Source organism: Lucilia cuprina, chromosome 2, assembly GCF_022045245.1.
Source record: "Lucilia cuprina isolate Lc7/37 chromosome 2, ASM2204524v1, whole genome shotgun sequence".
NCBI classification, from domain to species: Eukaryota; Metazoa; Arthropoda; class Insecta; order Diptera; family Calliphoridae; genus Lucilia; species Lucilia cuprina.
This window is the reverse complement of record NC_060950.1, coordinates 45219284-45232802: the sequence shown is the minus strand read 5'-3', so window position 1 is coordinate 45232802 and position 13519 is coordinate 45219284. Positions and strand designations below refer to the sequence as shown.

General features: G+C 31.3%; 1 protein-coding gene across 3 annotated transcripts in view; it reads right to left on the bottom strand.

Moving 5' to 3' along the window:
- Positions 1-13519, bottom strand: part of LOC111686066 (probable dolichyl pyrophosphate Man9GlcNAc2 alpha-1,3-glucosyltransferase) — a 363172-nt gene that overhangs the window by 42077 nt on the left and 307576 nt on the right. For 2 of the 3 annotated variants that reach the window (XR_006940045.1, XR_006940048.1), the window contains one exon: positions 3413-3538. The gene's annotated coding sequence lies outside the window, so the exon portion shown is untranslated. Of the gene's footprint in view, positions 1-3412; positions 3843-13519 lie in introns of those variants that run through there. The other variant, XR_006940049.1, reaches the window with a different exon arrangement.

The following is a 13519-nucleotide window of genomic DNA, read 5'->3' as shown; positions in this document are numbered from 1 at the left end:
ATTGATTTTAGTGAGATTTTCTGTGTTTCTTTTTATTGTTTTTTTATGGAGCCGATTTAAAAGACGTCCGTCTTTCGTTTTTCAAATTGTGAAAACGCGTCTCCTAATATCCTATTGTACTATGCTTCAATCGATTTTGTTAGTCTCAAATGCAAATTTAACAGTGTCATATTAGGATATGGCACCCGACACCATAACTCCGCCTTCTCTGGTGTCCTTACGATGAAAATGTATTTTTTTGTCCTAATTAAGTCTTGGATATAAGAGCTGTATTCATCTGATCCAGAAAACCAACTTTGAACAAAAAACACAGAAAAACAAAATAAACAACGCAATAAAACCAACCTACATCCAAATATACGAACAGAATTCACAAAAACAAAATACACAACTCAATGACGCTAACAGGATCCAAACATACAAAACGAAATACACAGCTGAAAAACCAAATACATCTACACACACGCCTGTACATTAATATACAGTGTTGTTGTTGCTTATTTAACAAAGCATGAAAAAATTATTTAGAAGATTCGGATCTCGCCGATATCTGGGGTCCTCTAAAAACTGATTTCAACAAACACACAGACAGATAATAATCCAGAATATATATACTTTATGTGGTCGGAAAATTATATTATAATACTTTCTTATACCGTTAAAATAATTTATTCATGTTTGTGGTCATTATAAATATTTTTTGTAACTACGACCCCTTTAGTGATATTATGGTTCTTACTGAATCATTTATTAGAAATAATGTTCTTTTAGATATTACACAACCTGAATTAACAACCGAATTAAATATTTCAATAACTAATCCGTTATCACAAAGTTCATCCAATCTTGTACAAGAAAATACAGAACAACAAACACCTACAAATCAAAATCACATTTCTATTAATAATTCAGGCTTTCAATTTTCCAAATAATTCTAATAATAACATCTCCCTTAAACTACCTCCCTTTTGGTCCAGAAGCTTGGTTTATTCAAACGGAGATACAATTTAATATAAAACAAATAAACGATGACACAAAGAAATATCAACATTTTGTTGTCGCTTTGCCACAAGAGGTCATAACGAAGGTTTTAGATGCAATTCTTAAAAAAATTATGTGAAAGAAAAAAATTCTCTGACAAACTGATGAATTTTTCAGGGATATGTCAAACATAGCATAGCACATAACATAGGTTCAGTATCAATAATAGGTAATGAATTGTTATACAAACTATGGATGCGTAAGCTTCCACAAGAACTTCAAATTCATTTAACCTTTTCTAACCTTTGTAATATAAAAGATAAAGTAACTTAAGCTGAAAAAATTTTAATCTTTAAGGTAGCAAACAAGTATTAATTCAAGTAGTATTTCTGATATTAATCAGGAAATGTTTCCAAGTTTTTTAAAAATTTCTTCAGAAATTTGTCAAAATTTGGAAAAATTAAAGTTAAGGCCCAAATAGACTACTAAAATTAAAGTTAAGGCCCAAATAGATTACACAAGCGCATTGACAAATATACTTTTTTCATTGCAATATACTCTACACAAACATTGCCCGTACAAACACCGAATTTTTCTTCGAAATATAAATTTTGTAAAAAATTATTTATGAATATATATACAGTTTGACAAAAATTCAATATGTTTGTGTAAAAATCAAAAATTTTTTATTTTTGTACAAGCAATCCGCAAGCTTTTGTACAAACACGAAACACCCTCATACACTACACAAGGGTAGAAGTTCAAATTTCCGCAGAAACTCTAGAAATAGAGCCTACGTATCGGTAGTACCTGTGTCACATTTTAAAAACATTAAGTCAAATTCAGAGAAACAAAATTTTAAATGTTGATATCGGTTTAAGGAGAAATTTCAGTTTTCCGTTTATTTTAGCTGATATAAGTACACCGATTATTGGAGCAGATTTTCTTGAACAATTTAATATATTAGTCGATATGAGGAAAAAAAAGAACTACAAGACTCTTTAACTAAATTAACAACATGTGGTTTATCAGGTTATAGGGAAATATTTTGTCAAAAAAATTTAGGTTCCGAAAACTAATTTACAACACTTTTACATAATTATTCAGAAATCACTTCAGATCCAGACTATACATAGAATTTCAACCAACGGCACACTACCTTTTTCAAGACCTAAAATTGAATTCGAATATCTCGTTAAAATTGGTGTATGTCGACCTTCAATGTCCCATGTAGCTTCTCCTCTACATTTTGTACCAAAGAAAGACCTTAATGATTGGAGACCGTGTAGCGATAAACAAGATTAAAATTTTAATATGCACGGAAAAAATATTTTTTCGAAGATTGATTTGGTGAGAGCATATCATCAAATCCAAGTCGCTCCCGACGAAATTAGTAAAAACGCTATAACTTCTCCATTCGGTATATTTGAGTTTGTTAGAATGCCTTTCGGTTTAAGAAATAGTGCTCAAACTTTTCAAAGGTTAATAAATGAAGTATTTTTTGAAGTAGATTTTGTTTTTACATATGAGAAGGAACATTTATATCATCTTAAAATAGTATTTGAACAGCTAAAAAACTTGGTTTAAATATTAAACCAACGAAGTGTGTTTTCAAAACATGGTATTCAACCTTCCAAAGATCGTATTACGCAATTAGCTCGTTTGAAAAACCGCTGACTATAAAAAACTTCAGAAATTTCTAGGTATGATTAATTATTATCATAGATGCATACCAAATCTAGCAAAAGATCTTATTCCTTTACACAATATAGTGACGGAAGGTATTAAAAACAAGGTGAATAAGATTATGTGACTAATGAAAGAGAAAAAGCTTTTAATATTGTTAAACACAAATTTACAGATAGGACTTTATTAAATCATTATAATAAAGACGCTAAAATATCTTTAGCTGTTGCTGTTAGATCAGCATTACAACAACAAAAGTACGATATTGTGGGTCCATTACCTGTTTCAAATGGATATAGATATTTATTGACTATTATAGATAGGACGACGAGACTGTCTGAAGTTTTTCCATTAAAAAAATCATATGAAAACATTATAAAGTCATTATTCGAAACTATATTCCCCGTTTTGGTATACCACTACAAATTACTATAGACCAAGGATCTCAATGGATTACGGTCAAACCCTTAGAATTCCTGGTGAACTTGTTATACCATCTACAGAAATAGGAAACAATAATTCCAATTTCATTCTTCAGAAATTGAAACAAAATTTTTCACAAACACGAAATTACATTTCACAGCAACAAGAAATGTTATATCCATCCTAATTTAATGAATAGCAAATATGTTTTTCTTAAAGTATTCACTTATAAAAAGTGATATTTTCGGGTCCGTTTGTATGGCTGAATTATCTTTAAAAATGCAGAAGTTATAAAGGTTTTATTTTTTCAGTCGTGGATTACCTTTTCATGGAATTGCCCCTGTGTTTATTTCTTTCGTAGCTCTCGTATTTCGTCCGTCATCCAATCTTCCTCTCTTCTAGGTTTGTTGCTTCCCAGCATGTCATTAACGGTTGTGCTACATCATCTCTGCTTACGTCGCACAGTACGTTGTCCAATAGACAAAAGAAAAAAATAGTTGTAAAGAATTAATTAAATATATATCGTTGGAAAGGTAATAAATCAGCTAATATATGGGTCATTTATATATATTTGTCATTAAAAATGGACTCTAAAATTTTTTGTGAGATGAAAAATGTTGATTGCAGATAGCTTTAGTAAAAACAAGTAAGAGTTCTATATTCGGCTGTGCCGAATCATATATACCTTGTTGTTAAAAAAACAGTCAGTACCAAAAAGTCCTCTTTTACATTCTGGGTTCATTATTATAGAAAACTCAATAAGTACCTTTTTAAAAACGAAAAAGTACCAAGAAGTTCCCTTTTATGTGTTCTTACCTAATTCCGAATCTACAAACTTAATTTCATATTTTTAGGTTCAATATTATCGAAAATTCAAAAAGTTCGCTTTTTCCGGTTCTCACCTAATTCCGACTCTACATACTTAATATCATATTTCCAAGATCATTATTATAGAAAACTACCAAAAAGTTCCTTTTTATGGATTCTCATTTAATTCCGAATCTACGTACTTAATTTCATTTTGAAAAAATTCCTTTTAAAAAACAAAAAAGTACCGAAATTTTTACTTTTTTGAGTTATCAACAAAATCCGACTTTACATACTTAATTTCATGTTTCTAGGTTCAATATTATAGAAAATTTTAAAATTACCTTTTAAAAAACGAAAAAGTACCATAAAGTTTTCTTTTATAATTTCTAACTTAAGCCAGGCTCCACATACCTAATTTAATGTTCCTAGACAAAAAACAACACACTACTGCTGGCCTCGCTCTGCCTTGTTTTTATAAAAAGGAGTACAATAACAAAATTTATCGTATGATTATGTATTTTGTTTTTTGTAATTTCTGTATGAGCATGAATAAAAAATTTGAATTTTTGATGAAATTTTCAGAGGTTGTCTCAGATTTTTGCTCATATCTCCGTTATTTATGGACCGATTTTGCTGATTTTAAATAGTAATCTTCCCGAAAGCATGTCTAATAGTATTATTGAAGATTCTGATCTAGACGATATCTGGGGTTTAAAAATATTATAATTTTGATGGATGATATAACAAATGTAGTATTTTTATACCCTACACCACAATAGTAGGGAGGGTACAATACGTTTGTGCTGATGTTTGTAACACACAAAAATATTGGTCCTGTACCACCTTAAAGTATACTGATCGATTCAAAATCATCTGATCGAATCAGAATCATTTTTTGAGTCGATTAATACATGTCCGTCCGCCTGTCTGTCCATGTAAACCTTGTGCGCAAGGAGAGGCCGCAATTTTAAGACAATTTGATGAAATTTGCACCAAGCACTTTTTTTGGCACAGGGACGAAGCCTATTGAAAATGGTTGAAATAGGTTCATTATTTCACCTAGCCCACATATAATCGTACCTCCCGATTTAGACTTATTATGCCATAATAACGTCAAATACATAAATGACACTGCAGATTTTCGTAATGATCGGTCCTTATTTGACGGTAGCCCCCATACAAACCCCGTAAAAAATCTCTTAAACGTCTAAAATTGACTTGAAAATTTGTATTGCAATGAAACTCAACAAAACTAACTGTTATTTAAAAATATATGCTTTTCCCAAATTTAATGAGGATTGGGCCATGTTTGACATATACTCTTATAAAAAAGCTCATTTAGAAAATCATTATAGTGGGGAGGGTATTAAGCGTTTGTGCTGATGTTTGTAACACCCAAAAATATTGGTAATAGAGCACCCTTAAATAATACCTGTACGAAATAACTCTTCGCTTCGAATGTTTGTAAGACACTGATTTTATTTATAAAACAAGTAGGAAAGTATAGTCGGGCATGGCCAACCATATGATACCCTACACCATGAGTATATTTTTACAATTTTTACTTTTATAAAATTTTTATTTTTTGTAAAGAAACTTTTATGTTGAATATTACCATAATTCCAAAATATTTAAGCCATTTATTGATAAAAAAAACTAAAATTTCTAAATGAGGCTTTATATAGGTCAAATATGGGCCGATCCTCGGTAAATTTGGGAAAAGGATATATTTCTAAATAACAGTTAGTTTTGTTGAGTTTCATTGCGATACAAATGGTTACAAGTCAATTTCAGACGTTTAAGTCATTTTTTGAAGGGGGGTTTGTATGGGGGCTATTTATCATTTATACTTATATAAAACTTATTTGTGCCAATTTTTAGAGAGATAGCAGAATATTTGACGTAATTATAGCATAAAAAGTTCAAATCGTTTGAATGGGGGCTAGGTGAAATAATGGACCGATTTCAACCATTCTCAATAGGCTTCGTCCTTGTGCCAAATAACATGCTTGGTCAAAATTTCATCAAATTATCTTGAAAATTGCGGCCTGTACCTTGCGCACAAGGTTTACATGGACAGTCAGCCAGCCGGGCAGACGGACGGACGGACGGACATGTCTTAATCGACTCAAAAAATGATTCTGAATCGATCGGTATACTTTAAGGTGGGTATTGGACCAATATTTTTGTATGTTACAAACATCAGCACAAACGTATAATACCCTCCCCACTATAGTGGTGTAGGGTATAATTAAAAACTTAACAACTAAGAACAAAAATCTTAATACTAAACTAAATTTATGTTTTAAACAGATGTGCGAGAAATGAGGGTTGTTTTACACATGTGCAAAATCCCAACGCACATGCGTATGTCTTATCATAATAAATTTATTATCTGTACATATGATAAGAGCGTAAGTGTGAGTTGATTTGGGTTTCTTATATATTTTACACATGCACATATTATTATAAGATAATATTATACTGAAATTTAAAACTAAATACTTAGGAATAAGGAAAATACAAATATTATTAATACAAATGCTGGTAGTTTTGTTTTTATTTCAAACATATAAAGAGTAAAATTTAACTAAAACACACATGAAGTATACATACTTATGTATGTATAAGTGTATATGTTCAATTAGTGTGAACATTCTGCCGAGAGCTATAAGACACCGGACGAGAAAAGTCTAATTTAACAACTGCATTTTTATTACAACACTCATACTTAATGTAAACAAAGATGAGAACTATGATGCTTTTTAGAATTATAATAAATGAGGCATGTCAATATTCATGGCTTCACTATCTCGACATCCTTCTGTAGTTTTTCTATATACTTTGTGTTGTTTATAATTGTGACGTCAAAAGGCTTCACCAACTTACTGTTTATTTTCTTACAATCCAGTTCTCAGTTTCGATGCAGTTAATGTTATACCTTCGTATGCTGCTACAGTGAGAATTAAGTTATCAAATACTGTAAATATCCAGTGATTCTCTGAAATAGTTTTTTCCAGACACTCTTCCTTGGGACATATTTAAAAGAGCAATCAGCATGTCGAGATTGTTTTAATGCAGAAACTTCACACGCACGTTCAACAGTTGGATTCCAAGGCATATTTCCTAAACAGTTGTACTGCCCTTGAAGATTCTTCTCACATTTGTTAAGTTGAGATTAAGACATTAAATAGTATATGTTCGTTGCAAAAATGTATACAATAAAATCATCTTGCACTATTGCCATAACCGCGGTAACTTCGTTATCTACAGGAAGTTCTCGTACACCTCAGAACTATGAGTTTGTATTAGAGGTATTTTCACTTGAACAACATTTAGCGAATCAATTATTGAAAGCAAAGGTTAGCTTTCAGTTCATGATAAACCTCCTTTAGTACAGTTCCAGTTGCCTTTCCGGAAAGCATGAGATTATGTGGCAATATTTCTTCGATATCCATTAATTCCTTTTGAACTTGTGAGGGTGTCAATAAATCTGGAGGAGTTAATACGATCTACCTCATCATCCAGAGGTCTGGAATTTAATGCAGCTTCGATTTGAGCAAGCAATGTACTCATTTCTACATAGGTTAGTTTCGTTTCTCCTATTGTTCGTTTTAAGTGAATCTTTACTGACTTGACTTCAGTTTCTCCAAAGTGAGGAAAGGTCGTTTATACGACCTTTGTACTCTGCCTTTAGAATATTTCATCTGAATAGGGCCAGCATAATCTATACCGACATGATTGAATGGAGCTGAGTTAATATCTCTTGCTTCAGGAAGATTCCCCATCAATTGTTTAGATTTCTCCTGACTGTATCGAATGCAAGTTGGACAGCTTCTTATAAATTTCATAATGATATTTTTCATATAAATAATCCAATAGTTTCGCCCTATAGCTTCAACTATGTGAGTTCCAGCAACTACTCCATTTTCCTTAAGATTTGATATCACATTATTAAATTCATTTTCTTGGTGACATCTTATTATAATTTTGTCTGCTACTTTCAATTCGCAAAATACAGATAAATGTTGAAATTCATTCGGCTTATTGATGAATCTTATGATGTATGTTACCACTCTTTGAAGCCTTGTATAATTTGAATACTTATTGATCACCTCCATTAGAAAGGTCGAACTCCTTAATCTTGTGACTGCAGTGACCACTATTTCAAAATTTTCTTCATTGCAAGGAAAATACACAAATGATTTATAAAGAATGTGCTTTATATTGTGAAGCACAAATACCGCGTGATGCAATATCTGCTGGATTATCTTTACTGCCTACGTGATTCCATATCGCATTTGGTATAATGTTGTTTATTTCTGCTACCCGATTTCGGAGGAATTTATCTTTGTTTGTTTCATTTTGACCCATGCTAAAGTTATTGTTGAATCAATCCAAACATATAGTTCCTGTCAATATTCATCTTCTTCATGGTTATTGAATTCTAATGATGTTTCTTCAATTTCTCAAAAGCATTCTAGATTGGTGGTGGTAGCTGACACGACTTTTTCAGGTTTTGTCTTTTTATTAGTAACATCCAAATATTGTTGATTGTGCCAAAACGCCCCTTTTTTATGAACTCCTTCTTGTGTGGAATTATATAGCCTCCAATTACAATATCTATCCTATCTGATTCATAAAGGGAAGGATCTGCAAGATTAAAGTTCTTCCATTCCTCGATGTCATTTTCAAATGATTGACTTGGTTGAGCTAATGTTAAAATAGACAGTATTAATGCTTCCGTTTTCACCAAGCTATTACTTAAGAATCTTGGCCAAAATACTAGTTTTGTTTTTGCGCTTGAGACTGCAACTACTGCACCTCCAAAACAATGGTTTTCCGTTTCGCATCTGGTTTTTGGTAGACGTAAAAGTTGAGGTGCCTCTTCTGACAATGTTGTTATTTGTGAACATCGATTAATTAGCGCCCTCAACATTAACTGTTCCCCATTTGCCGCTTTTATTTTAACTTGTGCTGTTGCCAGAAGTACTGATGTTGAAGTAGATCCTTTCGTAGTCACTGATGATGTTTGGGATTTGTCTTTATTTTCTTCGATAAGATGAAGAATTTTATGATGGCCTTTTCCACAATGACAGCATTTTACTTTGCTGGAGTACCACTTATTACTTTTATGTTCAATGCAGGTGAAGACCATCTGTTGCTATAAGCTAATTTTTGTATTGAGTGAAATGAGTTAGATGATTTGCTCATTTCACCTGTTTTTTTTTTTTGGAAATTCTTTTGTAACTTCCCCTTCGGGACTGCTTCCAAGGCTTGAACATCTTGTTCCAGAAAATCCATTACGTCCTCTAGGCTTTGGATTTTTTTATTTTTATCTAATTTCCTGATAATGATGCGGGCTTCAAAAGGTTCAGCATCCTTTAATTTTAGATTCATCCCCTTAAGAATGTAAATGCAACTGTTTGTTGTATCCAACAGTTGTTTAAGGTTAGCCGAAGATTCACTATCCATTATTGTTTGATTCAGCAATATGTCAACCTTTTATTTTCGTACCTTTGCTTAAGGACCTCCAGCGCAACTTCATAATTATTGGAAGTAATATTTAAATGCTGAATTAAATTTTTGCTTCGCCTTTAAGTGATGTCGTCAGCCTGTATATTTTTCTACGTCGGAAAGCTGATGGCAATCATGCATTAAACTTTTAAATAAGTCGTAGAATTATGCCCAGTCGTTTATAATTCCATCAAATTCGGGGATTTTTATTTTTGATAGGTTCGCAGAACTGGAAAAATCTATCTCCTACTTCCTATCAAAAAAGAGGAAAGTTTATTATATCCCACAGCACTATAGTAATTTAGCTTTGTCCATCTGACTTGTAATCAAACAACAAGTTTGATTACAAGTACTTTGTTCCAGTATAACCACAATTTTAGATTTTGGGGAAGGATCCAAGATATCAGAAGTCGCGCAAGATATAAGACGTCTAATTAAAAAATTGTCTAAGAGTGAAATATAGCTAAAGTCAATCCATAAATATTGATAAATAAAATGTTACGATCGGACATAAAATGGCGAAGTAATATATAAAAAACAAAAAGAGCGGTATTTTTAGGAGTGGCAATAAAATATTTTTTATATTTTTGGAAATGTTATTAAAATATCTTTAATCGTAGGGGGTGACTGACTCGACTTTTCTTCGACCCACCCTAGTGTGTATGTTCAATTAGTTTGAACAATACCAATCGGCTCAGAATCACTTGTGTCTGTCTGTTCGCAATTTTCATGATAATTTCATGAAATTTGGCACATACTCTTTTCTTGGTTCAAGGTCCATTATTTCGCCTAACCCCCATAAAACCGTACCACCCGAATGTTCAATTATGTCATCAAAAATCTGCAAAACTTAGTTTTATTGAACGATAAATGATATTACTAATTTTTATAGTGATTGGCTCTTGCCTCTATAAAAAATCTCCTTCAGAAAATATCTTGAAGGGTATAATTCACTTATAATTTCTAATAGAACGATTAAAATCTACATAAATAACTTTTAAGTAGACGTTACCAAAATTTATAAAGATAAGCTTATATTCACATTCCCCTCCCCTATTCCACAATACGGTTAAAAAACATTAAATGCTTTATTTTTCAACATACTGACTGGTGTAGGGTATCATATAATCGGTAATGTCCGACTTTACAATCATACTTGCTTATAAATAAATTGCTTAAATACTTTTGAATTAAGGTAAAATTCAACATAAAAGTTTCTTTACAAAGAAAATAAAGAAATTAGGGCTTGTCAGTTGGTACCTAAAGGAGTTGTCATTCGGTACCTAACTCTACGAATGTATTGGTAGAATTTTTGTATAAGTATTGTAGCTCCAACCACTTTCACTACTGATTCCAAACCTACATAGTTGCATAAAAACTTACTTTTTTATTTTATTGAAAGTCAAAATATATAAAGTTTAATATAAAATCGAATTAATGAGTTGCTATAAATAAAAACAAGGCTGGGCCGAATCTTAAATACACTCCGCCATTTCTAATTTGTCAAGTATTTGTAGAAATGAGTTTTCTCATGTCTTAAATTGAAAAATGACAAGATTTAAATCCATTATAATTCCAAGATTTATTGAATATTACATTTTTATAGCGCTTAGCAATATTAAGTAATTTGCATGTATGCATGTGTTTGAAAGGCTTAAGGTTTTTAAAAAAACATATATAATTTTGTTCTACATAAATTGAAAATGCAATTAGTTAAATACGATTAAAGCGTTTTTAGGGGCTGGACCTAATATGGGAGATATGAATAATTATAGACCGATCGTAAAAGATTCTGTACATAAAATCTATATTTCAGTCAAATTTTGTATCGTAATTTAGTGACAAGTTATGTGTGTTTAAGTGATTTTCTGAATGGAACCTTGTATTGGACTGACTACACCCATGTTATGAACCAATCGTAAAAAAAAATTTGGAAATAGAATTTTTTATACAAAACTAATATTTGTGCCAAATTTTGTATCAGTAGTTTTATTTATCAATGAGTAATGTGCTTTTAAGAGAGTTTCGTAAAAGGACTATGTACAATTATGTATATAAAGACAAAATTTCAAAGTTCTGTATCTATATCATTATTGGTAATAAATATTGTGAATCCAAGAGCAATATTTTTGCTAAATTTATGGATATCAATATTTGGTTATGAGTTATGTGCGTTTTCTCTGATTTTCGGGAGGGAACCTTGTACGGGAGCTATGACCAAGAATGAACCAATCGTGAAAAAATTTTAAATAATATTTATGTGTACTTTAAGTGTTAAGTTCCAAAAGCCACCTTGTGTGAGAGTTATGATCAATTATGGACCGATAGGAAAAAAATTTCACAATATTATTTCGCTATATATGAGCAATACTTGTGCCAAATTTTATATGGAGATCTTAATTTAATAATGAATTACGCGCGTTAAGATGATTTTCGGGAGGGGACCTTGTATGGGAGCTATGACCAATTATGGACCGATCCAAAAAAAACATTTATGGTAATATTTCTGTATATAAGAGAAATACTTATACCAAATTTTATATGGATGTCTTACTTTAATAATGAGTTATATTTATATGTATATGAGCAATAGTTATACCAACCTTTATATCGATACCTTAATTAAGTAATAAGTTATGTTTAAGTGATTTTCGGGAGGGGACTTTGTATGGGAGCTATGACCAATTATGGACCGAAATGTAATATCGATATCTTAATTTAGTAATGAGTTTTGCACGTTTAAGTGATTTTCGGGAGCGGACCTTGTATGTGAGCTATGTCCAATTATGGACACATCCAAAAAATTTTCCTCTAAATGAATTTTATTAACATAAAATTTTAACTTGAAAAATTTTGTGAAGATATCGGCATTGTGACGGAAGTTATTAACAAAAAACCCATTTTCCGGGAATATGTACTTTTGTATGGGAGGTATATGAAATTTTGGACCGATTCTGGCGATTTTACTCAGAGATTAAGCTCTTGTGTAGAAATGAATGTATGGTGATTTTTATGGAATTATCTTGCATAGTTTTCGAGAAAATTACATCGAAATTTGTAAAAAATGCTTATTTTTTTTCGAGGTTATTTTAAATTTTGATTCATTACTTTTCCCGATGTGAACCGATTTTGCTAATTTTTAATACCAAACAGCTTAGGATATCAATAAATATTTTCGGTGAAATTAGTTGATGTCCTTAGCTTAGTTTTAACGTGTTTTAGGCAGACAGACGGACATAGCTAAATCAACTCAGAATTTCATAAGGACCAAAAATATACTTTGTTGGGTCTTAGATGCATGTTTCTTGGTATTACACACGGAATGACAAAGTTATATATACCCTCAATCACCACTGATGGCGGTGGAGAGTATAATAAAAGTATAAAATAGTAGAAAAAATTTTAAAAGAAAAAATGACAGAAAACCTTTGTTTATTATTGGGATTTGGCTTATCTGGAGAACGATATAACACATTTACCCTCGACACCTTAGTAGTTAACTAGGTAAAATACTAAGTATCCATGGATAAGTTTTTAATCAGTTCATAATCAGAGATCATGCATTTATTTAAAAATGCGATACTCTGAGTGTGTATTATGTCCTTAATGGTTTGATGTCCAAATCTAGCATGTAAGTAATTCATGGATGCGGAATAAACGTAGGAGTTTGTGTATAATCTTTAAATCTTTTTTTGGTTTACTTCAATCTTTTTGACATGTGTTTTACAAGTTTTGCTCCAAACTGAGCACCCATAGAGCAAAATTGGTCTAATGGCTGTTTTGTATATGATTAATTTATTTTTAGATTTGAGGTGAGATCTCTTGTTAAGCAATGGATAAAGAGCTCGGAAACATTTGGTAGCTTTGTCCACTATGTATTCTACATGGGCAGCAAATGTCAATTTTCTGTCGAGTTGTATCCCAAGGTATTTAACAGTATTACTTAGAGGTATATTAACGTTCTTGATTTTGAGATGAATAGAAGGAGTACGTTTAGGCGACTTATTAAAGAGTTTTGTCCAAATTAATTTTAATTTTCCATTTATTATAGTACTTATTGCATTTGTGTAGACTTTTCTCTAATTTATTAATAACCACATTT